This window comes from Hemiscyllium ocellatum, chromosome 39, assembly GCF_020745735.1.
Source record: "Hemiscyllium ocellatum isolate sHemOce1 chromosome 39, sHemOce1.pat.X.cur, whole genome shotgun sequence".
NCBI classification, from domain to species: Eukaryota; Metazoa; Chordata; class Chondrichthyes; order Orectolobiformes; family Hemiscylliidae; genus Hemiscyllium; species Hemiscyllium ocellatum.
Genome location: NC_083439.1, coordinates 12,020,776 through 12,047,762, shown reverse-complemented (window position 1 = coordinate 12,047,762; position 26,987 = coordinate 12,020,776). Strand labels below are relative to the sequence as shown.

The following is a 26,987-nucleotide window of genomic DNA, read 5'->3' as shown; positions in this document are numbered from 1 at the left end:
TGGGCTCTGTCATCCTCAACCCTTTTGATTTTGATTTATTATTGTCACACGTACCTAGGTACAGTGAAAAGTATTCTTTTGCATGCTGTACAGGCAGCTAACACCATGGAAAGTGCAGTAGGGTAATAGATCAGAGCAAAGAGTACAATGTTATGGCTGCAGAGAAAGTGAACAAAGAGTAATAGCAACATAAATTTAAAATCTGCGAGGTCCATTCAGAAGTCTAATGAGTGGGAGCAGTTTCTCCTTCTCTATCTACACTATTAAGACCTCTCATCGCTTTGAAAACTTCTATAAGAAATCAACCTTAGCTTCTTCTCTTAAAGAAGCCCAATTTATCCTCATACCCGATATTTGTCATCCCCAGAATCGTTTTTGTAAAGCTCTCCAATACTTTCCCTTCTTCCTGCCTATCGTGAGGCACCCAGCACTGTCCGCAACACTCCAGCTGAGATCTAACAAATATCTCATATAAGTTCAGTGTAACCTGCTTGCTCTTGTACTTTATGCTTTGATTGTAAAGCCCAGGATACTGTATGTTTAATTAACTAACTGTTCTCTCCATCAGTTGCACCACCTCCACTGATATGTGCTCATAAACCCCCAGGTCTCTGTGCTTCTGCATCCCCTTAAGTTTTCTGCCACTCGTTTTGTATTGTTTGCCCATGTTCTTCCCACCACAGAACTTCACAGTTACTCACTCCACCAACTTGTCTGTGACCTTTTGAAGTTATAAACTGCCCTGCTCACAGTTTACAATCTTTCCAAGTTTTGTATTATCTGCAAACATTGAAATAGCTTCCTGTACACCAGTTCAATTCTATATGTTTAGGTACATATTAGGAAAAGCAAGAGTTGCAATACTAACCCCTGGGGACCCCCCGCTCTACAAAGCTTCCCCCAGCCTGAAAAATATCCATTGGACCATTACACTCTGTTTCCAGTTACTCAACGTGTCCACATTGCTACTCTCCCTTTTATTCCATGAGCTCTAATTTTTTTTTCACAAACCTGTGTTATCAAATACCTTTTGAATGTCCATGTACATGGCAGCAACAACATTACCTCCACTACTTTTTTGAAAAACTCCCAGACTCCTTGAGAAATCAGTGGTGGCTTTTCCAAAAACAACCAGATTTCTTTCCATGTGACCACTACATAGATTATATTTAGATTAGATTAGATTCCCTACAGTGTGGAAACAGGTCCTTCGGCCAACAAGTCCACACCGACCCGCCAAAGCGCAACCCACCCAGACTCACGCCCCTACATTTACCCCTTCACCTAACACTTTGGGCAATTTAGCATGGCCCATTCACCTAACCTGCACATCTTTGGATTGTGGGAAGAAACTGGAGCACAGGGAGGAAACTCATGCAGACACTGGGAGAACGTGCAAACTTCACACAGAGTCACCTTAGGCAGGAATTGAACCCGGGTCTCTGGCGCTGTGAGGCAGCAGTGCTAACCATTGTGCCACCATGCCGCCCGCTGTGCCACTGTACCGCCCACTAATTGAATTCTAAATAATTCTTTCGAAAATTCTCCCCACAACTGAAATTAAACTGACTGGTCAGTTGGGAAAAATCTTTATTACAGCACTTTGGGATTGTTTTATGCATTCCTGTCATTGTGTTAATCTTTGAACAAAGTCAGGAGTTTCCACCGTGGTGTGATCTGGCTGCCAGTGGACATTGGATGTGTTGGTATTTGGAGAAAGTGAGGACTGCAGATGCTGGAGATCAGAGCTTAAAAATGTGTTGCTGGAAAAGCGCAGCAGGTCAGGCAGCATCAAAGGAGCAGGAGAATTGACGTTTCGGGCATAAGCCCTTCAGGAATGTGTTGGTATTTGGAAAGGATCCATCCAGCAGCACATTCTGTGTCAATATTTTCCTTGAGCCTCTCAGTTCCCAGTGATCTGATCTTGGAAGGACTGAACCGGCAAAAGTTATTTTGGGACTGCCCAACATACAGCTCCAGACCATGCACCAAAATAGGGAGGGCCAGCTGTCAATGGAACAAAAATGTTGGGTGGATCCAAAGCAGAGCTGTATGTTGGCTTGTTGTTAGGATACGGGACTTGATTTTACTTCATTTCAGATGTTGTGCAAAGAAGTCTGGGCAGTTTTCAAAATATAAATGATTGCCACTTTTTAAGGTGTTATTCTGAGGTCCATTTCTTAAAGGTAAATGTTAATATTGAGTTGGCCATGTGATTTTATAGAATCATAGAATCACTACAGTGTGAAAGCAGGCCATTCGGCCCATCATATCCACATTGACCCTTCAAAGAACATCCAACCCAGACTCACCTCCCTACCGTATCCCTGTAACCTGAAGATGAGGACCTTCTCAAATACTTTTAGTGAAGTCCATGCAGACAACATCCACTGCCTTACAGGAGAGAAATGTTTAGGTCAGACTTCTGGAACTTCCCACCTAACACCACAGTGAGTGTAGCCTCACCTCACAGGCTGCTGCAGGGACTCAAAAAATGTGCCTCACTATCTTCTGGGGGTAGGGGACATTTAAAGGTGACATAAATGCTTGTAAGGTAGCAATGCTCATATTTTCATAAAGTAATAACAAAGCAAAAATCACTAGTCCACTTCCAAATTGGGCTGAATCATCAGGGCTCCATTGTTCTTTGTAGATCTACATCAGTCCGGTTGGAGAAGCTCTGCAAACATGGAGTTGGATTGAGCCAATGCTTTGGTATTCCAGCAAACGTGTTGTCTCTGATCTAAGCCACACTTGTTAATGATGTTTCTATCAGGTACACTTGATGTGGACTGCCAAGCCTTACCTGAGAAATAAAGACAAACATGGAAAGAGAAAAGCCATATTCCTTGGTCATTGAGACATTCCAGAGTCAGTGCCCTGTTTCAAAAACCTAACAATTGCAGAGCATTCTTTCAGCCCCAGGCTCCGTTTCAAGGACTTCTTTGAGAGTTGTTTTGGAGCCTTGGATTGAAAGAATTCACTGTACGTGCTGTGTTAAAAATGGAATAAAGGATTCACTGTTATCAAAAATAAAAGTTAAAACAAAACTTTTGTTCTGGATATCATAGGATTTTAATTTCATGCTTGTTGAGAGTTCATTTGTATTTGGGGCAGAATAGGCAATACAATAAATGGACTGGCATTCACAGTAGTTGAGAGAGGCAGGTAACACTGTAGTTACCATGTATCCCACAAATGCAAATAGATTAATGCCTTGACTAAAAGATTTTACCAATAGTGCTATGATCAGACTTATCCAGTCATTAGACAGGTTTTTTTTGCATTATTTTTAAGCCCTGATGCCCACCCTCTTTTCCAGCTGCTCTACCGAGAGGTCAGATTGTTTGACATATTGAGGTTCCACAACATGCAATATCCAACCATGACCTTTGAAATTGTAACAAGACCATATTAACACACTGTGCACAATTGTAGAACCCCAACAGTGCAGGAAGAGGCCATTCGGCCTATCGGATCTGCACTGACACCGTGAAGAGTAATCTGCCCAGACCCATCCCCCTAACCTAGTCTGCACATCCATGGACACTACAGACAATTTAGCATGACCAATACACCTAGCTTGTACACCTTTGGACTGTGGGAAGGACCCGGAGCACCTGATGGAAACTCACACAGACACGGAGAGAAAATGCAAACTCCACACAGACAGTGGCCCGAGGCTGGAATCAAAACCAGGTCCCTGGTGCCGTGAGGCAGCAGTACTAACCACTGAGTCAAAGTGCCATCCTGTTGGCATAGCTCTCTGTCTCAGTCTGAACCTTACTCAACCTTACACGTGAAACAACACAGACCTTTGAACACTTAAAGCATTTTGAAATGGAAAAATAATTGCAGTACATTGGCCCCCTGCTTTAACTTGCTTTAACTTTTCCTTAATGGAACCACAGATGTGAATCATCGTTTACTGCTCACTGAGCTTGTTTCAAGTATGACTTACGTACACCCAATGGTATGCCCTTGGGTATGATAAGAACATCACGCTATACAAAGACTGGCTTGATTTTTACAGCACTGAGGAAAAAAAATGTATTGGGTATTGCTGATTTTGAGATTGCTTTTCCCAATTAATTTACAGACCATTTCACAGGCCTGCTACAACCATATTTGCAATGATTTCTCCTTTTTTAACATGGAATCAGAGATGTACAGCAGGAAAAAAGACCCTCAGTTCCAACTTGTCCATGCCAACTAGATATCCCAACCTAAATTTGCCCTATTTGCCATCATAAACCTTCCCATTCATATACCCATCCAAATGCCTTTTAAATGTTGCAATTGTACCAGTCTCCACCACTTCCTCTGGCAGCACATTCCATACACGTACCTCTCTCTGTGTGAAAAAGTTGCCCCTTAGGTCTCTTTTATATCTTTCCCCTCTCACCCTAAACCTATGCCCTCTAGTTCTGGACTCCCCCACCCCCAGGGAATGGACTTTGTCTATTTACCCTATCCATGCCACTCAAGGTTTTATAAACCACTTCCTTCGATGCTGCAAGGAAAACAGCCCCAGCCCATTCAGCCTCTCCCTACAGCTCAAATCCTCCAACACGGGCAACATCCTTGTAAATCTTTTTTGAACCCTTTCAGGTTTCACAACATCCTTCTGAGAGGAAGGAGACCAGAATTGCATGCAATATTCCAACAGTGGCCTAACCAATGACCTGTACAGCTTTAACATGACCTCCCAGCTCCTGTACTCAATACTCTGACCAATAAAGGAAAGCATACCAAACACCTTCTTCACTATCCTATCTACCTACGACACTACTTTCAAGAAGCTATGAACCTGCACTCCAAGGTCTTTGTTCAGCGAAACTCCCTAGGACCTTACCATTAAGTGTATAAGTCCTGTTAAAATTTGCTTCCCCAAAATGCAGCACCTCGCATTTATCTAAATTAAACTCCATCTGCCACACCTCAGCCCATTGGCCCATCTGATAATGATCCTGTTGTAATCTGAGGTAACCTTCACCGTCCACTACACCTCCAATGTTGCTGTCATCTGCAAACTTACTAACTATACCTCCTATGTTCATTTCAAATCAGTTATATAAATGACAAAAAGTAGTGGACCCAGCACTGATCCTTGTGGCACTCCACAGGTCACAGGCCTCCAATCTGAAAAGCAACTCTCCACCATCAGCCTGTCTTCTACCTTCGACCCAGTTCTGTATCCACATGGCAGGTTCTCCCTGTATTCCATGAGATCTAACCTTGCTAACCAGTCTCCTATGGGGAACCTTATCAAACACCATACTGAAGTTCACCACTCTGCCCTCATCAATCCTCTTTTATTATGTTTTCAAAAAACTCAATTACGTTTGTGAGACATGATTTCCTACGCACAAAGCCATGTTGACTATCCCTAATCTGTCCTTATACCTTACATAAATATGTGTAAATCCTGTCCCTCAGGATTCCCTTCAACTTGACCACCACCAACACCAGGCTCACCGGTCTATAGTTCCTCAGTTTGTCCTTACCACCTTTCTTAAATAATAGTACCACATTAGCTAACCATTCTTCCGGCACCTCACCTGTGACTACCGATGATACAAATATCTCAGCAAGAGGCCCAGCAATCACTTCTCTAGCTTCCCACAGAGTTCTAGGGTAGACCTGAATAGATCCTGGGGATTTATCCATCTTTATGCATTTCAAGACATCAGCACTTCATCCTCTGTAAAATGTCACCATCCCTTTCCCTACATTCTATATCTTCCACGTCCTTTTCCACAGTAAACACTGTAGCAAAATACTCGTTTAGTATCTCCTCCATCTCCTGCAGCTCCCACAATGTCTGCCTTGGTGATCTTTGAGGGGTCTTATTCGCTCCCTAGTTGCCCTTTTGTCCTTAATGTATTTGTGAAAAACCTTTGGATTCTCCTGTTTATCAAAGCTATCTCATGTCTCCTTTTTGCCCTCCTGATTACCCTCTTAGGCACACTCTTGCTGCCTTTATACTCTTCTAAGGATGACTGCTATTTATCTGGCAAAATACCTTGACATTTTATGCCATTTAAAAAAATTAAGTTGGATTGATAACTTTTCGGATGCTGCAGTGGATCATTTTTTTCTTTCCCCATTAACTTAAAGTGTCATAATCTAAAGAACTGTGGTCGGTGAAGATCTGAAACACAACCATCGAATGCTGGATAAATTCAGCAGGCCTGGCAGCAATTATGGAGTGAAATCAGCATTAACATTTCAGGTCAACAATATAGGAGGAGGAGTAGGCCATTCAGCCCATTAAGCCTCTTGCACTATTCAATGTGAGATCATGGCTAATCTGCAGTATAACTCCATATGGGCCAAAGGCTGGTATATCCCTTAAACCTTTGCTGAACAAAAATTTATTTGTCTCAGATTTAAAATTAACAACTGATCCCGCGTCCACTGCTGTTTGTGGAAGAGAATTCCAAGTCTCTGTCACCCTTTGTATATAGAACATCATTCCTGGCCCTAATTCTTACGATGCTGTCTATACAACATCCCATCCAGTGGAAATAGCTTATCTTTATCTACCCTGTCTTTTCCTGTTAATACCTTGAGGACTGGTCTTGAATATGAAAAATATGTTAATATTGGGTGAAATCCAGCATAAACCCTGCCTCCTAACTGCCTCCTCCCAATTTAAGATCACAAGGGAATTAGCTCCTGGCAGTGAGAACAGGCAGCAAATATTGTGCTCCAGCTCAATAACTGTCGTTTCAGGTCTTTTATTTTGCATCTGTAGCTGAGTATGAAATCTGACATTAGATATCAAGGGCTGAATTTTCTCCAGGAGTCAGAACCCAAACTGTCCTCCAGTGAAAAACTTAATCAAGTCAGATTTTCACACAAGTGAGCCATTCATTGAGATGGAGGCAGGCCTCCTGTTCAATTAAAGGTGGTGGATGATCTCTCAAAACTGCCAGCCCAATCAGAGACTTTGCAGTTCGGTGCTGCATGTGGTTACAGTAACTAAGAGCTTGTTTCAACAAAGTGCCCTCTTAATCTATTTTTCAAACCATTAAATTAAGAAAAATACAAAAAAACCACTCGACCCCTTCGCAGCGCAGTGGTTAGAAGAGGAGTGCCCACTACAGGGTATACCCCTCCAAGTCTACCTGGAATCTTGGCTTCTTCAACTTCCAACTAAGTGCCCAGCTCAAGGTAATGATCTGTCCTTGAGACCAACTAGAAAATCCTTCTTGGCTCTCATTATCTACTTTTAACAAGGATCTTCGTGAGGCTAGCTGCCTCACTGCCCTTTGGAAATGGGCAAATTTCCTCGGCCCTGACTCCAACTTGGCTAAATTAACCAACATCAGAAATTGGGTCAGGAAGCAGGCCTGCCTGCATGCCCTAGAACTTTGTGGTTCAAAAATTTTAATTCCTGAGGTCTGGCATCTGGAAGCAGAGGTCTGTGGTGTGAAAGACGAGTGCTCGGTGTGTGGGTAGTGTGCAGGTGACAGGAAGCACAATTGTCTTGGCTTGTAATGTAAAATGGGTGATGACGAGTCCATATCCAATTTTCAATTTCTATAAATCCTTTTTTCATTGATTCCACCAAAAGTGAATTTTAGGCAAGGAGTAAAATCACATCTGGTTTGCCAATGCCCATTTTTCACTGGCACCTCCAGACCAATGTCTCCCTTCTTGGTTCTGTTTGCTGCTATCAGGGTAGGGGCAGAATTGTATGAATGTGTGGTTCTAACACAGAATGTCACCCATTAGAAGCACAAAGTTGGCACTCTGGATTCACGTTCCCTGTGCTCTTCCAACACTGCAGTTGCCCATTGAGATTCAGTCTTCCAACACTGCAGTTGCCCATTGAGATTCAGTATAAACTGAGTGTTGACTGAAAATAAACCTGTGAGAACAAGGTGGGCAGCAGTTACTCAAGTTCAAGGCTATTTGTATCTACAGAGAACAGCCAAAGAAAATGTTTATAAGTGGAACTGTATAAGAATAGAATTTGTTCAAGGAAGGACAGGAATTGGCTTTTTTTTGGATGATGGTCAGATTTGCATTAATAAGCCAATTACTGGATATTTACTTAATGGCTGTAATTAACAAAGTGATTCAGCTTGATGTGCCTTTGAGCAAACTGCCATGGAGCATGTTCTCTACTATTAATGTGGTTATGAAAATGCTGGCCTTTGGTCAGCTTCTTTTGTTGTTGCTACACTCATTAAACTGTTTTGGGGAATGAATTTGAAACCATCAATCTTTCAGCAGACTGCATTGAGATAGAATAGACTTATTTTGGAAGTCTCCCGCTCTCTTCAGCAAGTCACTGATTAGGTGTCGAAGCCAGTAACATATAAATTACAGCGTTGAATTTCTTCTCTTAAATGCTTCATGTATAGCTAACTGCTTTGAGGTGCTCACCTGATAAATATGCATAAGTTTAGTGATGGATTCTTGGAGATAGAGTTGAATGTTTCACTCACAGACATTTCTGCAGGTCAAAGTACTGAGCATTTGAGCAGGAGAGGTTAGGATGGCCTCAGATTTTCTCCTTGGATTGTCCTGATTTATTCTTCAGATGTGAAAGTGAATGAGTACAACAGTTTGCTGCAAGGCCTTCACAGAATCTCACAATTTGATATGGCTCAGAAGGAGGCCATTCAGCCCATCATACTTGCATCAGCTCTTCAAACAGACTCTTGCATTTTCTCCATACCCTTGCACATTATTTGTTTTCCAAATAGTCAGCCAATGTCTTTCAATTGAAACTGCCTCCACTACATTTCTAGGCAATGCATTCCATAACCTAACCACTCAGTGTGTGAAAAGATTTTCTTTTCTTATATCAGCCTTGCTTCTTTTGCATATCACTTCAAATCTATGCCCTCTCATTCTTGTTCCTTTTACAAGTAGGAATAGCTTGTTCCTATCTGCCCTTTCCAACCTGTGCATGATTTTTTGAAAACCATCTATCCAATCCCATCTCAATTTTATTTTTGATTTAAGTTTCTTATTCTTGGAAGTGTTCTTGTAAATTGTTTCAGCACTGCCTCCAAAGCATTCACCACTTTGCTTTCATGTGGTGCCTACAACTGTACTCAATACTCCAGCTTCGGGTCAACAAATGCCTTGAACAAGTTCAACATCACCTCCTTGTTCTCATACTCTGTATTAGATCTTATTTACCATCCAGTGATCCTTTGCTGATGTGTTAATGATGATTCCCCAGAGCCAAAAAACTGACCAACACACTGCCAGCGAGTAGGGAACAAAAGCGACTGAACTGTGGGTAAATAGTAGCTTCGTAACATGTGACAATTCCTGATTCCCTCCCTTTGTGGAGCCAACACAGTCACAGAAGGAGGGAACAAAATGTTGGAAAAATATAAAATCTGTTCTTACAGCTCAAGGTATTCAGCAAAAAAAGAAATCCTAGATTAATTATGTCAGTTTATATTTACCTGGCTGGGGAGACACCTGGATCAAGAAGGAGGTACTCCCACGATAAAGCTATCCCATTGCACTTCGGGCCTGCTGACGCCTGTCATGTCCCCAAATGTGGGATACTCCACTGCAAACCTGTGGTAGTGGGGGACTGCATTCATGCTCTCCCCTGTCCGTTTGAATCCAATGTCATCCACCACAAAGAACATTGAGGCAAATATGCAGACTTCAGGCAGATGTTAATGCAGACTATGTTGGGGATTAGTTAGGAATGAAAGTTCAAAGAGAACCCTTTATAGCCCCAATCTTCATACACTTTTGGCAAACAAGCCCACACCTGCTAAGAAGTCGGATACTTGATGGTGACCGGTGGTTTTAGTTTTGAGAGGGTTGTGCGTTGGGGTGAGGGGCTGGTGTTGGATGTTGCAGCCATGGTTGAATAGGAGAAAACCATAATTTTCAACAGAAATTCTGTGGCAACTTCATCTTGTCCAATTTTTGATTTTTTTTGTTGTTCTTCTTTTCTCCCTTCCCTTCTGATCCTCTTCCCCTCCTTCCCATGCTCCATTCAAAAGTTGAAAATGTGTTGCTGGAAAAGCGCAGCAGGTCAGGCAGCATCCAAGGAGCAGGAGAATCGACATTTCGGGCATGAGCCCTTCTTCAGGAACATATAGATTACAGCGTTGAATTTCTTCTCTTAAATGCTTCATGTATAGCTAACTGCTTTGAGGTGCTCACCGCTGAGAAAGATGCGTCAGTTTAGTGATGGATTCTTGGAAATAGAGTTTGAATGTTTCACTCACAGACATTTCAGCAGGTCAAAGTACTGAGCATTTGAGCTGGATAGGTTGGGATGGTCTCCAATTTTCTCCTTGGATTGTCCTGATTTATTCTTCAGATGTGAAAGTGTATGAGTACAACAGTTTGCTGCTTCAGGAAGATTCCTGAAGAAGGGCTCATGCCCGAAACGTCGATTCTCTTGCTCCTTGGCTGCTGCCTGACCTGCTGCGCTTTTCCAGCAACACGTTTTCAGCTCTGATCTCCAGCATTTGCAGTCCTCACTTTCTCCTCCATTCAAAAGTTGTCAATACAACTTTAACTTGCCATTCTTTAGATAGCAGCCAATCTGATTCCTTTGTTTCCCTGGTTTCAATCGGTGTTCATTGAATTGTAATGACAGTTAAGATTCTTGTTTTATTTTCCATTCTAATTAACGGTTGTCATAATCAAATCTCAGGCAGTGGTGGGCACTGCAGATGCTGAAGGTTAGAGTCATGATTAGAGTGGTGCTGGAAAAGCACAGCAGGTCAGACAGCATCTGAGGAACTGGAAAGTCAACGTTCCTGGCAAAAGCCCTTCATCAGGAATAAGCCCTCATTTCGTGATGAAGGACTTTTGTCCAAAACGTCGATTTTCCTGCTCTTCAGATGCTGTCTGACCTCCTGTGCTTTTCCAGCACCAATCAATTCCTAGTTAACAGACTTGAGGTCTAATCTGCTTTTATGTCAGTGCAATGATTATGGCCTCACCACTGTTCTTTTTATTGGAATACCTAAGTAAAATCTCTCAGTGCAGAGCTGCAACAAATATGAACAAAATTGGAGAAAATAAGTCATGAAGTGCTTAGAGGATCAAGCTTTAGGAAACATACAATGGCATTAGAGAGGGTTCAGCAAAGGTTTGTAAGAATAGTCCAGGGATGAAGAATTTTCATTATGTGAATAGTTTGAAGAATCTGGGGTTGTTCTCCCACTTGAATGGAAAGGCTGAGAGGAAACTTGATACAGGCGTTGAAAATCAGGAGTCTGGACAGAACAGCAAGAAGAGTCATCTCGAGTCGAAATGTTTGTTTGCTTTCTCTCCACAGATGTTGTCTGATCCATCGTAATCTCCAGCAATTTTTTGTTTTCAGTCAAGAAATTATTTCCAATTGGTGGAAGGTTTGAGGACAAGAGGACACAGATTTAAAATGATTGGCAAAACACAGTGGATGACATAAGGAAAAACATACACAGTAAATGGTTTTGACCTTGAATACACTCACTGGGAGGTTGGTGGAAATAGTTTGAATTATAGTATTCAAAAGATGACAGGATGACCACATGAATGTTTGGGTGTTGGAATTGCAGGGCTACAGGAAATGGGAAAGGCTAAATTGCTTTTGCAGAGAACCTGCATGGGCCCAGCATGTTGTATGAGCTGAAATCATTCATTCTATGATGTTATGATTCTCTGTTTGTTTGAACTTGATAGCTTGCAGGAAGAAGGAACTATAGGAGGGAGAGATTTCCATCATTTTGAGACCTCCGGAAAGAATGACTTAGAGTAACATTAACTTTATTTGTAAATATTGCAAAATTGTACGAATGATTTGCAATTTTTAGGAATGGATCATAAAAAATAAGCGAGTTGTATCACCATTCTTTAGAATGTTTAGTTACTTATAATGGAAATTTGTTGAGTAAAAATAAAATTGCACTAGGGCATTCATTGCAAGTCTGCCAGTTATAAACACTGAAACATTCCCAAACTTAGTGCGTGATTTTACAGTGGAACTAAGGCCTGGAAACTCTCCCAGTTCCAGAGAATGAGTGACATGTTTGTAATTGTGGGTTGGTAAATTGTAATCAGCTCACTTTGAACTCCATAGTGGACTGACTTAAGTTGGTCGGGTATCATAGTCAAAATTTGTTCCCAAACACCACCACTTTAAATAATTGAGGCTCACATGTGTCAGGCCATTGATGGTTAAACTCCTGGAAATTAATCTGTTATTTATTTGTGAGTTGTTTCATTGATGTTAAGAATTAAATGATTTAGCTGATGTTATAGTAACAATCCTTCCACCTTTAAGCAATTTAATGGGCTCAAGGGGCATTGTTATGACAGCAGGTCTTTGAAAGTCTTTTGAAGTAGTTATTTCCATCACCACAAAGCCTACCCTCAATACCAGGTGGTGAAAGATGTTCCATCTTGGCTACAGGTAGCAGAAGCCATTTGTTTGTAGTTGTATCCCTGATATCTGTTGGCTTCATAATAACGCTGAACAATGTTTTAAGGAGAAGGCGAGTCCTGTTGCAGTATTCCAGTCTGAATGAATACACTCTGTAGTCTGGCTACATAGCAATACTTTACTTTGTCTTTTCTGCACAAGTGCATTTCAGTATCTGCATCATTGTTTTGTCTCCTGTTTTTAATAACATTTCAGATATCCGTTTGAAGACAAGTTTTGTCTCGACCCTGATCTGACATCTTCAATCTATCTCCATATGTGATTTGGCTACTCAAAATGTATGAAATTGGAGCTTAGGCTTCAGATTTTGTTGATAACTCTGCAGTTGTTACTGTGTTGAATAACAAACGACCCTCATCCTAGTAGTTGGCAGGATTAACTGAGTCTGGAAGAGCACAACAGTAGAAGGATTAACTGAGTGTTGTGGGTAACCCAACTGGCAGAACTGTGATGCAGTTTCTCCCTATTGAACTCTAAATAATTTTAAGGTAACTGGAAACTATCAACAACAGCTGGATGCCTCAAGGCATAACAGCTGAACGCTGGGGTGAAGAAAATTGAGGGATCGTCAAGATGCTGAAAATGTGTTGCTGGAAAAGCGCAGCGGGTCAGGCAGCATCCAAGGAGCAGGAGAATCGACATTTCGGGCATGAGCCCTTCTTCAGGGCTCATTGGGAGATCGTCAAGGTGGCAGAATTGGAAGAGGGGAAAGTTTTCAGAGGGCTAGAAAAGCTCAGTGACATGATGGGATGAGGTTAGGCAGAAGTGACGAAACAGTCCTCTCAATTTACTGTAGGGTTTAAAATGAAGTCACCATGGCTCTCCATGTCTTATTAATTTACTTTTAATGGGGGAAATTTATTATTTCTTGATATGGTACATGATTCCGATTTTAATTTCCTTGCTATTTTGCCTAAAATCTGTCTTAATACATTATTACAGAAAGGAAGTACGGCCAGGCCCTTATGTGTTATGTACATTACGTTTAAACAACATTGGGTGGTAGAATTACATTGGTGTTTCTCGCAAAACTGTGACTTAACACTTTGTTCTTCAACTTCACATTATCTAAAACAAATTGAAATTGGTTTATGTTATCCCTGTTAAGGACTTACTGTACCATAGTCGTTCTTGTTAGATTCTCTACATTTCCCAATGTAATCTCCTCTTCAAGCATATACTGTAAAAATTGATAATGTCAATATCACTAGTAATTTAGCCAAATGTAATATTGGGTGTGATTTTTTTCAGACAGAATTCATTTTAAATTTAAAACAGTACAATTTTAAATTCTGTCTTCCCACACTTGTATTAGAAAGGGTAGTTAATGCTGTGCAATATCATACATTGGGTTGTATTATTTTCTCCTCCAGTGCATTGTTACCAACAATACTAGCACTTAATACAGAACATTTCATAACCAGCAGACATCTTGAAGCACTTTTAATGGTGTACTTTTGAAGAGCGGTCAGTTATCAAACATATATATTACAGCAGGTGGCATATGTCTCTGTAGTTAGCACTGTTGTCTCTGTTTCTGGGATCCAAGTTTGATTCCAGCCTTGGACAACTGTGGAGTTGTACATTCTCCCTTTAAAGCTGGTTACGGGGTGACCCTATATGTTCATTAGGAGAATAAACCGCACTTTTCAAGGGATTTTTATTGTTCAGTCATATTTTGGAGTGAATCAAATTTGATTATTAAAGTACATGATCAAAGCCAGTGTTTTGGAAGAGTTATTGGTGAATTTGTATGGCCTATAAAACTTACAGATACAGTTTTAAACTTTCAAAGAAATTAATTTAAGCAAGATGGTTATTGGAGTATTACAGACGACAGGTTAAGAATCTAACCAGATTTGTCAGCCCTCCAAATTTTCATCTCATTTGGAACCAAAGTATGGATAAGAGGCTTACAAAGTAAGATAGTGGTCTGTCCATCTTTACCAGCTCCACCTTCAAGGCATAGCTTTATGACACTACTGAACTTCTGGGAGCATGTACTTTGCAATGTGGTGGGAGGCCATTTGGCCCATTATGTTCGCTTCACACTGGAGCAATCTAGATCAACTTCCATGCTTTTCCCCAAATCCTTTTAAATGTTTCCCTTCCTTTTTAAAGCACTGTGATTTGATTTTGATTTCAAAAGGCATTTGAAGTCATTATTAACTTTACTTTAAAATATTTTCTTTCTAACCTTTTACCCCCGTCCCCAACTCTTCCCTGACTTTCTTGTACTGATTCCAAGTTACATCACAGTAGCTGAATTAACAACTGTAAAGCAGCGTCTTGAATTTTAATTAATCCAGTTAGATGGTTTGGACAGCAACAATAGAACAGATTTTTCAATTATCCATGGGCTAAAAAAATCTTACTAATTTAAGAAGACTATATTTTTACCTTTGTTTTTACATATTCTCTTGGACTGTGAAGAATCTTATTAGCAATCGGGACTTATAAGTGTAAGAAATATGTTAGACACCATTGGATGGTGAAGGGTTTCTCGAAACAGTGATGTGAATCATTTTGCTCATGTTGGGTGATAAGGTAGAAAGTTCCATTTAAGTAGCAATTTGTTCACTATCCACTTAGACCCCATAATTTGGGGAAGGGGCAACTGTAATCAATGTTTTTAATTTCAAGAATTAATTGAATTTGCAAACTTTAAGATCATGCCTTCTTGGTGAATCAAACCAAACCTCACTGTGTGTTTTGTCCTCCATGTCCTTGCAAGTTCTATGATTGGTCTACAATAGATGACTGGAAGGTTTCCCAGTTTGAGTGGACAGAATGAGGTTGTAAAACTGGGACAGTGGCCAGGCAGGCTTCAGAAATACCATTGTTGCCATGTGCAAAGATATCCAAATCTGCACAGTGCCGACCAATGAAATATGAACCAAAGAGGAAAAGGCACAAATAACGATTAGAAGTGTTCCTAGAAGCACATCAGTGCCCCTCAATGCGCATCATGATAGTCTTTAGTTTGATAGGTTTTTAACTAGATGCACCAAGTGGTGTTCAATGATTCAGTTCTGACCAAAGGCTTCTCTATCTTAATTTTGGCTTCTGTTGCTTTGGAGACAAGTGCCAGGAGTGAGAAGCTGGACCAAGTGAAGGTAACAATGAGCTTAACATTTCAACTGCGCTGTGTTGAACCACCTGATTTTGAGAGAGATGTGAGCCACAAACAGATTTTTAACAACATATTTGCTGTGTGGTGAGGGCTCTTGTGGCATAGTGGTAGTGACTCTACCTCTGAATCAGAAGCCTTGGGGGTTTAACTCCCTCTTCTTCCAGAGGTGTGTAATAACATCTCTGAACAGGTTTATTAAAATGCTGCTTGATGCTAAGCTACTGATAAATTTGGTCAATTCTAAACGGATGTGTTAAAGTTATCAAATGGCAGCAATATATTAATACTGTTGCTCATTAAAATTTTTTCAAACTTAATCCTGCTCAAACACAGAGCAGAAAGTTCATTCAACTCACCCTGGGTTCATGAATTCAGAATAACATTACAGTGGTGTAATCACCATGCAAAAATTGCACTATTGTATTCTTCAATGCTGCACCTGGTGAGCACAATGTCTCAAGGTTCCTCTGCATTTTTAAAATTACAAAACCAGTGGGGAAATCCCAGGTCCATGGATTTTCACCTTTTTTTCCCCCCTCAATATTCTATATTTCTGATGGGGCTGTGTGTTGGTTCAGTTTGTTCTCATTATATTCCTTTGTGTTGATATTGAAAGAGATGCCACTTATTGGATAGTATCCCCTAAAAGAACACCATTGATTCCTCCTTGTTGGTGGCTAATATAAAGGACTAATGAATGACACTGACATTCAGAAAGTACAAATACGTTCATGGTGCCTATAATATTAATCAACCATTGTAGCCATTGGTGAACTGGCAAAGGAATGGTTTTGACAAAGATTGGCATCCTTAGTAGAACAGCTATCCCTAGCAATCAGTAGAGAGGCAAGTTTTCACTCTGACATTCCTAGCATCCATGGGGCAGAGGTTATAAATGGCAGGAGTGTTTGCACCATTGTTTGAGTGACTCTGATCCTGGGATATGTGATGGGATGCGGGATCATTCAAAATGATGTTGCAGATGCCTGCTTGGGTATATACCATTGGGAATGTGGTGGTACAGTGGTCTCCTAGGCACTTGAGGGCAGATAGGAGGTTTCCATCTGTAAAGTGCCCAAGATATAGGGCATATCAGGGATGCACAATCAATTCTGTTCCAACTAAACACTATGTAAAACATTCAGGAACAGAACCAATGGACTACATTTTTTTTTAACAGATCAAGCAATGACTTTACCTTTTTCACCATTATCATTCAATTTATCTTCAGTTACTTCTAGAAACAGCTCATTGATTCTTCTCCATTTAAAACATCACACCAGTAGCCTTCATTCATTTCAGTTTCAACTGATTTCTTAATCCTAACTTCCTAAGTGTTTCAAGTTTTGTTTCCCCTAGCATTTAGATTCTTCTCCATCAAGAATAGAAATTACTTTACAAATTCTCTTCATAATCTTGGGAAGCTTCACCTCATTTTTGTGGAAACCCAGCTTCTTTAATCGCTCCTCAGGGCTGTTATTTCTGGTTCTGTTTTAACTGAATATTTTAAGTTTCTTGTTTGACATTAATACTCAGTGTAATTAGATACCAAACGTGCTTGAGGTGAGTTCTGATAAGTACTTTACACAATAGTGTTCTATATTTTCTTATTTATATTCCAATCCTTAAAACTAACAACAAGAGCTGCCAACTTCCTCTACTCCTACAAAGAAGGAGGCAGGTACTAATCTAAATTTGTGTCAGATTTATAGCCAGAACTGTTTAAAATGAGTCCAATGAATAGGCACTGTTCTTTCCTCCACTATGGTACTACTCATCAAATCACCTCTGAGATGAATCAAACATTGTTTCAAAAAATAGTTTATGGAATAAATGTTGGTTTCAGCTTTTGATCTCTGAGATAAGAAAATAACTTGCAGGCATGTGGTTTATTGCCTCTGTAGGATCCAAGATAAATTGGGATTAAATACATGTTCCGGCTGGATTTATTTAGGAACATGCAATTATAATTGGATAATTAAAATCATATATTCTTGCTCAGGCAGGAATTCACCCTTTCTGACGTGAACCAGATTAAATAATGAAAGGCTCCAGCCAAATGTTTTAATGGTGAGGAATAGTCTTGAAAATAATTTCTGTTAGAGAGCGAGAATTAAAGTAATGAACCACAGATTTTCCGATTACAAGTACAGATTCACTATTTGGCTAAATTATTTTCCCAAGGAATGTTATAGTCATAGAGATTTACAGTATGGAAATAGACCCTTTGGTCTAACTTGTCCACATCGAACAAATATCCGAAATTAATCAAGTCCAACTTGCCAGCACTTGGCCCATATCCCTTTAAGCCCTTCGTATTCATACACCCATCCAGAGGCTTTTTAAATGTTGTTATTGTACCAGTGTCCATCACTAATACTTGAAAGCAAACAGCAGAGGCAGTTAACTGTGCAGGTTACTGCTGGGTTAGGCAGCTGTGCAGGTTTTCTGCTCCATTTGATTCACTTCCCATGTGGTCACTGCCTTTTGTCTCTCGTTCTCCTTTTTCAAAGTGTTGTTGTTTTGATGTTTATTTTCCCAAAGTTCCAAAACAATGCAACAGCTTATAAAACAGTGATTAATGCTCCAAGGAATTCAAGCAAATTAGCCCTGACACTGAAGATACCTCACAAAAGGAGCAGCTCTTGTAGTCACATTTTTTTCCATCCTAAATGCAGAACATCAAAAAAAATTATACTTTTAAAAGGGAACTAAATTGATGTCTGGTGAAAAGGGACATTGAGAACTGTTACCCGCATGAAGCAGTTCAGGAGAATGAGAAGAGAGAATTTGAAAAATTTTCTATTTTAGCAGTTACTATTTTTTTTATTCCTGATGAAGGGCTTTTGCCCGAAACGTCGATTTTTGCTGCTCGTTGGATGCTGCCTGAACTGCTGTGCTCTTCCAGCACCACTGATCCAGAATCTGGTTTCCAGCATCTGCAGTCATTGTTTTTACCACTATATGTACAAACCCCAGTAAAACTACTGGATAAAAATCTTTCCTGGGATTGTGCAGTTTCTGATCATTAACATGCCCTAAAACATAAACTGAAATATTCAGATGGAATGTATGAAAAAAAAATTAATGTGAAGTTTAATGGGCCAAATGTTTGATTTTATATTTTCCCCTCCCGCTTTATTCTTAATATTGGGGAGGAAAGTTGGAAATTTAATAGTTCAAGAAACTTGAAAGGGTTCAGAAAAGATTTACAAAGATATTGCCAGGATTGGAGGGTTTGAGCTAAAGGGGGAGGTTGAATAGTTTGGGACTGTTTTCCCTGGAGTATTGAAGCTGAGGAGTGACATCATAGAGGTTTATAAAATCATGAGGGGCATAGATAGGATAAATAGACAAAGTCATTTCCCTGGGGTGGGTGAGTCCAGAACTAGAGGACATAGGTTTGGGTGAGAGGGAAAAGATATAACAGCGACCTAAAGGGCAACCTTTTCATGCAGAGGGTGGTATGTGTATGGAATGAGCTGCCAGAGGAAGTGGTGGAGGCTAGTACAATTGCAACACTTAAAAGGCATTTTGATGGGTATATGAATAGGAAGGGTTTGGAGGGATATGGAGTGAGTGTTGGCAGGTGGGACAAGATTGGGGTGGGATATCGGGTCAGCATGGACGAGTTGGACTGAAGAGTCTATTTCCGTGCTGTACATCTCTATGACTCTAAGTGAATATATATCTGCTGTGGCATTACTCAGGTTACCTACAATGCCAAATCCTCTGATAGAAAATAAAATAATGTTAATAGCACAGGGATAAGACAGTATTGACAAAATTATGGAAACATTGAGTTAGGTTTTTGTGCCGTGATAGAACTTACTTCCTAAAAGATGGGGCAAACTGAACTCCGTTACATAAAACCAAGTTTGCTAAATGAATTAGACAGTTGAATTCACTCTAAAATCCGCAGCTGTGAGTTGGGAGTGGATTGGTCTTGAAAACTGTTCAGAAATATAATGACCTATGCTAACATCAAAAAAGCTGCATGACCTTGTAAGGTATAGCTCAAGAGCCAGAGAATTATATTCGTTGTGGCTTTGAAGGTATTTACTGTCTGTGGTTTTTGTTTCTTCTTGTTTTGAATTTTGTGCAAAGCTCCGCAATGCTTCTCAGCGTTAGTGTCAAAACAGTAATTGAACTGTGCCTGTTATGTGGCATTGTGAATGTTTTGATGGACTGACTGCAGACAAGATAATTTGCGTATTGTGCTGATGTTAGATAAATCAGTTCTAGTGCAGCATCTTGTCAGCTAACGAGACTCCTGGGGATTGCTTTTTCTGTTTTTCCACTTCATGCCAATGAGGACATGGTGAGAGTGTTGTAGGGGTGGAAATTTTTTTTCCCCGTAATTGGGTAGGTTTACAGTGGGTTATGACAGAAAATTCAAGCTGTCTCAGCTTCTCACCTGGGAAGTTATTTCCCCTTTGTTTCCTCATCAGGACCATCAATGCCTTCTCATTCCTCACTTGGTAAATCCAACTAGGAGGCATGGTGACTCAGTGTGTGCACTGCCATCTCACAGCGCCAGGGATCTGGGTTCGATTCTACACTCTCTGGTGGCTGTCTGTGTGAAGTTTGCATTTTCGCTCTGTGTCTGTGTGGGTTTCCTCCAAGTACTCCAGTTTCCTCCCACAGACCAAACATGTGCAAATTAGGTGGATTGGCCATGGTGTCCAAGAATGTGCAGGCTAAGTGGATTAGCCATGGGGAATGTAGGATTACAGGAATGGTGTGAGTCTGGGTGGGATGATCTTTGGACGGTTGATATGGACTCAATGGGCCAGATGGGGGTTCAATGATTCTAACTGGAAGTTGGGAGTGTGGGGCAACCCAGTCCCAGAAAGATTGTCATCTTCTTGGCCTCATTTACAACCTCACCTTGAGGCTGCGTGTGGGAGGTGATAACAACTTTGACATCATTCAATGACTGGAGAGAGCTTGAAATGGTCTGTCCTCTTGATCCAGTTAATTCCAAATGCTCAACTATTGAAGGTGTTTCAGTTCTTGTCCTAAAGCCAAACTTCGTTTTCCCCTTTTTTAAAGTCACTTGATACCCCTTTTCATACTGTACTGTTGTCAAGTCTTGAAGCGCAGCCAGAATTCCATTTTAGCAAACAGAACATTGCCATGAATATGGAATAAACCTTCACTTTGGGGGGACAAAGGATAGAGAGATGCGGAAATCCATTCTAAAGAAGAATGTTTGCACCCCGTCACTGACTCACTTGCAAAGCTCCATGGACAACAGGAGCACTTTAATATTGGAGCCAGATGGGAATAAATCCAATGATTTAACATCATTGCTGAAGAACTTCACAATATAAGAGGATGGATCAGAATTTGGTGGAGGGAGTCTAGTTTGTGACCTGTTGCTATGCATTTTAAAGAATGAAAAGAGTTGTATTAGGTTGTGCATTATCTGCATTGACCTCCATGCTCAAGGAGCAGTTCAGGCAGCATCCAAGGAGCAGGAGATTCGACGTTTCGGGCATAAGCCCTTCTTCAGGAATGCTGAAGAAGGGCTCATGCCCGAAACGTCGAATCTCCTGCTCCTTGGATGCTGCCTGACCTGCTGCGCTTTTCCAGCAACACATTTTCGTCTCTGATCTCCAGCATCTGCAGACCTCACTTTCTCCTCAATGCTCAAGTTCCAGTTCTGCATGGCCATCATGTAAAACACCATGTTAGCAGTACTTAACCATCTGTACAACGGTGCTCATAACTGATCTTCTTCTTGTCCTCAATGAATATTCACACCTTCCGGGCAGGAATCATAGGCTGGATAATCAGAAATAGGATTCCTGGCCTGATGGCTTTCCTCATCCCAGCGTCATTGAATATTTCTGACAACACGTCTTGATGCAACAAACTAAGCACAATCCAGGGAGGTAAACTGTCCCTGTCCTGTTCTGTCAGCCAGTGTACACCTTCTACACCATAAGAGAAGGTTTTGGATCACTGGCTGGCCAAAATAAAACCCAGGGCTGAAACTTGCATCTTTTTTAAGTATCAGTTTCTCTCTGCGAGGCTTTACATGATCTCTTGCACTTCACCAAACTTGCATCATTACATACTTCACCCTATGGTGCCCCTCAAGCCTGATTCTAGCCCATTCTAGCACTTGGTATACCTGGACCAGGACACTGCAGGGACATCCTGGAATTGGCAGGCAAGGCAGGTTGTCAGTATTGTGATCCAAGTCACTCTGTGCAGCATGGTGCAAAAAGGCAAGGCAAAGCAAGCCAGTGTGCACTAAGAGCAGGCAGATGATACAGCCTGGTTCACGCCACGGGCTGGGCATGTGTCCCTGAGTGCACTGTGCCTGAGATGTCCCATAAGGTTCTTAGAGGCTGGCACACGTTGAATGTGAATACTCTTGTAAGTGGGATGTATGTGGCCGGTGCCCATGGAACACGCCCTGAGGGGTTGGTACTCTGTGTAAAACATGAAAGCTTCTTTGAAGCAAACAGTGAAATGAGTCCCCAAGTACCCGATCTGATGTCTCTGTGTTTAGTTTCCATGCAGCAGGTGGTAAAGCATGCTAAATATTAATGAGGTGGGAAGTGCAATGGATAATGTCAGCATGGAATAATCCCCTTAATAGTCAACTCACCACTGCGTAGTGAGAATTTCACCTTGACTCCTGTGTTGTAGTTAAGAGAGGCAGTGAGTTGCTCTCAACTTTTAGAATAGACCTCACTAAGCTGGTGTGATCCTGCCACATGTACCCACCATTACCCATGTTGGTCAAGCCCCTATAAGATTTCACCTTAGGCTTTGAAAATTTCTAGTCTACTCAGAAACCCCATCTTTTGTTTAGCAGCTGGAATAGTCAATTCAAAGAAAAAGTGATCTAACAGGAAAACTAAGGAGAGAAAAACCACCTACACTTGCAACATGAGTTTCAAGATTTCTGCGCAGCTTCATGACATGTTTGGATAAGAGTTTACATCATTCTGTTGTAGGAGTGCATATAGAAACACAAGTGGGCTTTATTTGTACAATGTGACCTCAAAATAATGGAAATGCTTGAGTGAATGCTAACATGAATAATTTAAGTATTACATGTGCATTTAGTGCTCCTCTTGTGGTTTCTTCAGGGGATTTACTCCATTAAGATTATTAGCACTGCGCACTAACAGGCTTTAATTCTGGTGGTCAGCGAGTTTTCAGTTTTGATCATTGCTAGAATTGATAGGACTAGTGGGGGGTGGTGTGTTGCAGAGTGTACAAAATATAGCTACCAGCAGCAGCCATTTGAGCCCACTCCACCATTCAATATGATCTTGGCCGATCCTCTCTCTCAATGCCACATTCCTGCTTTCTACCATACAAGAAGATGCTCTGGAGCAACTCACAACAAGGTTCATCAGTATCTCACAAACCTGTGGCCTCTAATACTGCAAGGGTATGTGGTAACACCCTTCACCTACCATGTATTCCAGGTGATGGGAAATACACTGATTCCGTCTCTGACCCCGGTTTAAAAAAAAGAGAAAGTGAGGATTGCAGATGCTGGAGAGTTAGAGTTGAAAAGTCTGGCGCTGGAAAAGCACAGCAAGTCACGCAGCATCCACGAAGTAAGAGAGTTGATGTTTCAGGCATAAGCCCTTCATCAGGAATATGGAGGGGGAAGGGGGTTGAGATAGATAAATTATTCATGTTAGTGTTCACTCAAGCATTTTCATTAATTCGAGGTCACATTGTACAGATAAAGCCCATGTATGATTCTGAGTAGGCTCGCACTCCTACGACAGATTGACGTCAATTCTTATTTAAACGTATCATGAAGCTGCAGAGAAATTTTGCAACTCCCTTTTGAAGTATGTGTGTTTCCTCTCTTCTGTTTTCCTTTTAGATCACTTTTTCTTTGAATACTCAATTCAGAAACATTTAAACTGCTAAAAGATGGGGCTTCTGAATGGACTAGAAAGTTTCAAAGTCTAGAGTGGAATCTTATAGGGGCTTGACCAACATGGGTAATGGTGGGTAAATGTGACAGGATCACACCAGCTCAGTGAGGTCTATTCTAGAGTCAGGAGCAACCCCCACCTCCCTATTTATCTCTCAGCCCCCTTCCCCTTCCACTTGCCTTATGAAGGGCTTATGCTCAAAACGTCAACTGTCCTGCTCCTTGGATGCTGCCTGAGCTGCTGTGCTTTTCCAGCATCACACTTTTTTTTCAACGTTAAAACAAAAACCTGACACTCTCTACCCAACAGTACTGGAGGAGTACCTATCTCTCAGGCACTGCACTGGTTTAAACAGACCAACCTTCTTGAGGACAATATATTTTGGTCCTGCCAGGATTAGCCCCTCATTCCAACTACAGATGTTTAAAACAAATCACCATGGACACATCTCAAACACATGTCCATCCATGATACTGGGTAGAAAAACATTACTATATCTTACAGGGCTTGTGGTCTTCCAATACTGACCAAAGGCCCATGAGAAGAGGGAATACTTATTTGGACAATTTCATCAATAAAGGCTCTGTCACAGCTCCAACTCCCAATTTTGTAAGGCAGACCTGAATAGGTCAGAAAAATAGTGATCAGATGCAGGCTGAGGGGTGACCTTATAGAGGTTTACAAAATTATGAGGGGCATAGATAGGATAAATAGACAAAGTCTTTTTCCCTGGGGTTGGGGAGTCCAGAACTTGAGGGCATAGGTTTAGGGTGAGAGGGGAAAAATAGAAAAGAGACCTAAGGGGCAACTTTTTCACGCAGAGGGTGGTACGTGTATGGAATGAGCTGCCAGAGGAAGTGGCGGAGGCTGGTACAATTGCAACATTTAAGAAGCATTTGGATAGGTATATGAATAGGAAGGGTTTGGAGGGATATGGGCCGGGTGCTGGCAGGTGGGACTAGATTGGGTTGGGATATCTGGTCGACATGGACGGGTTGGACCAAAGGGTCTGTTTCCATACTGTACATCTCTGACTCTATAACTGGGCTCAGGTGATTGGATATATTGGAACAATTCAAGGAAATTTAAAAGCCAATTTTAACCAAACAAAGAAAACAATGCACAGAAATGTCCCACTTCAAGTGTTCTGCCTCACACTCTCTTTCCTTCAGCCAGAAAATTCAGATTCTGTCTACCTCTGCCAGCCAGTGTTTGCTAGCTGACAAAAGCTGTACAAGATGTTGAAGGTGTTACGTAAGGGCTGATCATGAAAACTAAATGAGCAACATGATTGAGTGCCTTGCAGATGGTCTGGGGAACCCTGAAAGGTTTGATTTTGATGTTTATTAAAGTAAAGCAGTGTTTGTAGAGGTGAATGCAGTTCCATTTTAGCGAAGTTCAAACCATCTGTTGTTGTTAATTCTGAAACAAAAACAGAAGATGTTGGAGAAATTCAGCAGATCAGGCAGCATCTGCAGAGAGAACAATCGAGTTAATTCTTCAAGTCTAATGAGAATTTGTCAGAACACTGTTAAAACTGTTCCTACCAACGAGTGATCAGGAATTTGTGCCAAAATTAGACAGAAACAAAGTCATCTGGATAGATTCATTCAAATATTAAATCAGCACTCATCCTTACTTTTCTGACTTTACCACCCTGTTCCTCATTCTCAGCAGAGTTCTTGACCACAATTCTGTCTGGAATTCTTGATCTCTCCTGCCCTGGCATCTCCTTTTGGCCATGTCTTCCCTTACGTCTACGAATGGGCTTCCTCCTCCCTAACTCTATAATCTCCTCCAGCAACCTCCCCCGATCCCAACCTCAGCAGGATACCTGCTGGACCTCCCACATTTCAGGCCTGTCTAAGCATCAACAATTTCAATCCCTCCTTAAATGGCCACGGTCCTATGCTTTGGAATTCCTGCACCTAAATGTCTCCAATTCCTTTTTCTCCTTAAGGATGGTCATTAAAACCTGCTTATAACCAAGCATGTGATAATTGTTCCAATATCTCCAAATGGATTATTGTCAAATTTTTTTTAGATTAGATTACTTAGTGTGGAAACAGGCCCTTCGGCCCAACGAGTCCACACCGACCCACCGAAGTGCTACCCACCCATTCCCCTACATTTACCCCTTTACCTAATACTACGGGCAATTAAGCATGGCCAATTCACCTAACCTGCATATCTTTGGACTGTGGGAGGAAACTGGAGCACCCGGAGGAAACCCACGCAGACACTGGGAGAATGTGCAAACTCCACACAGACAGTCGCCTGAGTCGGGAATTGAACCCGGGTCTCTGGCGCTGTGAGGCAGCAGTGCTAACCATTGTGCCACCGTGCTGGCCATAACTGGTCCTGAAGTGTCTTGCCTGTTTTTATTACGTTAAAGGCGCTGGAGAAATATTTAACTTGTTATTGATTCAGTTTTAATGTTCATGAAAATGAAATAGAAGGATGGCTGACATCAAAATCCCAAAATTTGTGTGTATGTTGTTTATCATTTATCTTTAAAGATTTACCACAATTTTGGCTTTAACATCTGTCAATATGTTAAGAAAAGTGAAATGTGTTTTTGTCCTAGCTCCTGCAGTAGGACTGCTTTAGTGAGTGAGATATTCCACTATTCCAGGCTGATTTCCTGCGTTCGGGATCAGTATGAGTAGAATTGCCTCCATCAGGGATACATTTTCAGAGAAGGAGAGAAATCAGTGTTACTCCGAGGCGAGCACATTTTTAACCTTTTTGTTTAGAGTCTTTTCTAAATTTGGAGTTGAATTCTGCTCAGACTATGACATTGTTAATACCCTGCTCACACAGAACCAGAAAATAAATTATTTTGTTCTTTTCCAACAATAAGATGAAATAAGAGACTTAATCCGTTCCACAACATGCTTATTTTTAAGTTTGTTCATAGGATGTCTATTTCATTGGCTGGGCCAATATTTTATTGCTCATGAACTGAATGACTTGCTAGGGCCATGTCAGTGGGCAGTGAAGAGTCAATCATATTGCTATGGGTCTGGAGACCTGCCTGGAGTCACACATCAGCCACACTAGCTCAGGATCATCGATCCTTCCTCTAAAGGGCATTAGTGAACCAGTAAGGCTTTTACAACAGTGGTTCCCAGATTTTCACTGATTTCCATGGTATGATTTGAAACCATTTCCCCTGAGTATTGTGCAGGAGCAAATTACTGCTCTCTCCATGGATGCTGTCTGATCTACTGTGATCTCCATCATTTGTTGTTTTCCCCTGGGCATTAGTGTGGATTACTGGTCCAGTGACAATGTCCCTGTGCTGTTCCCACCATCACCTACCCAACTCCGGTTCCATCATTTAAATCTCATTATAAACCATGGAATTGTGGAAAACTACAGGTAAGAGAGGCCATTTGGCTCATTGTGCCCAGACAAACTCATTGAAAGTGCTTTACAGTTAGTCCATTGCACTCAGCTAAGGAAATGCTGCCTACATTTGGGTGGAAAC

General features: G+C 41.2%; 1 protein-coding gene and 1 non-coding gene across 5 annotated transcripts in view; both read left to right on the top strand.

Annotated features, from left to right (window-relative positions):
- The window catches only part of LOC132834435 (lactadherin-like), a 93,715-nt gene that overhangs the window by 8,903 nt on the left and 57,825 nt on the right, over window positions 1–26,987 (top strand). The gene's annotated exons all lie outside the window — the stretch shown is intronic.
- Window positions 9,433–9,595, top strand: LOC132834437 (U1 spliceosomal RNA). Its single transcript, XR_009647186.1, has one exon. It is a non-coding gene; the product is annotated as a U1 spliceosomal RNA (small nuclear RNA).